General features: G+C 46.7%; 1 protein-coding gene across 1 annotated transcript in view; it reads left to right on the plus strand.

Moving 5' to 3' along the window:
- Positions 1-439: 439 nt before the first annotated feature.
- Positions 440-956, plus strand: part of LOC101857212 (lambda-crystallin) — a gene marked incomplete in the record, with an annotated part of 9903 nt that continues 9386 nt past the window's right edge. Inside the window, 1 exon segment of the mRNA XM_013088724.2 lies at positions 440-715.

The following is a 956-nucleotide window of genomic DNA, read 5'->3' on the forward strand; positions in this document are numbered from 1 at the left end:
CCCACGTATTCTCCCACATACGATCCTGGCTGTCTGTATTCTGATTCATGTTAAGAGTTGAGAGGTCAACTTGACATGTAGAGCCCATCCACCCATGCGCGTCCTCTCTTACACACTACACACAGGGAAAGGGGTCGATCTTAGGACTGTAAACAGATCAATGATAAAAGATCGATGTTAGGCTAGCCTAGACATCTTTGTGCATTGTCGTTGGCACATGTGACGTCATATATGACCTGATTCTGAACAAGCCAGGTGGGCCCCTACATAGACAAGGAAAGGCGTCGTAGGTAGGCTTATCCCTTGTAACGGGAGATAGCGTCAAGTCAAGAATTATGTAATTTCAGAGTCTCACCGCTGCCTCGGATCAAGGACGTCTGTGCCCCACAGCGACAAACCACAGAAGCCGTCCCCAAGCCAACCCTAAAGCATGCTAGAGTTGACCTAAATAGCTGCCATAGATATAACATGTGCTGCAAGCTGCAAACGTCCCCACTGCTTGACTGGAGATAGGCTTAGGCCTGCCCGCAAGTAGACCTACAAGTCTCATATTATCAGGTTAAACGAGGTTGCTTCGCAGCAACAATATTACATGTAGCCTAGGTTACTGTCACCTCACAGGACGAACGCACTCGCGCGCACAAACATACACGCTTGAGTGGACACAGTAGTGTTGTCTGCCGCCACTTCAAAACATTCAACTGGTCGAAGTGAGGTTAGTTTCGATTTATTATACACATGTGTAGCCTACATGCATGTGTGCACACGTTTCAGTTGTGGTCTCTCATGCAAGGTTGATAAATCGTTTTGTATGCATGTTGTGTAGCCTTCGAGCTTTCTATTCATATTCTGAAGTCTTAACGCCTATCTTCTCGTTGTTGTTTTTCTTGTGTGTGATTTTTTCGCCCTGTCTTTGTGTGTGTGTGTGTGTGTGTGTGTGTGTGTGTGCGTGTTGG

Source organism: Aplysia californica, unplaced genomic scaffold, assembly GCF_000002075.1.
Source record: "Aplysia californica isolate F4 #8 unplaced genomic scaffold, AplCal3.0 scaffold00797, whole genome shotgun sequence".
NCBI lineage: Eukaryota > Metazoa > Mollusca > Gastropoda > Aplysiida > Aplysiidae > Aplysia > Aplysia californica.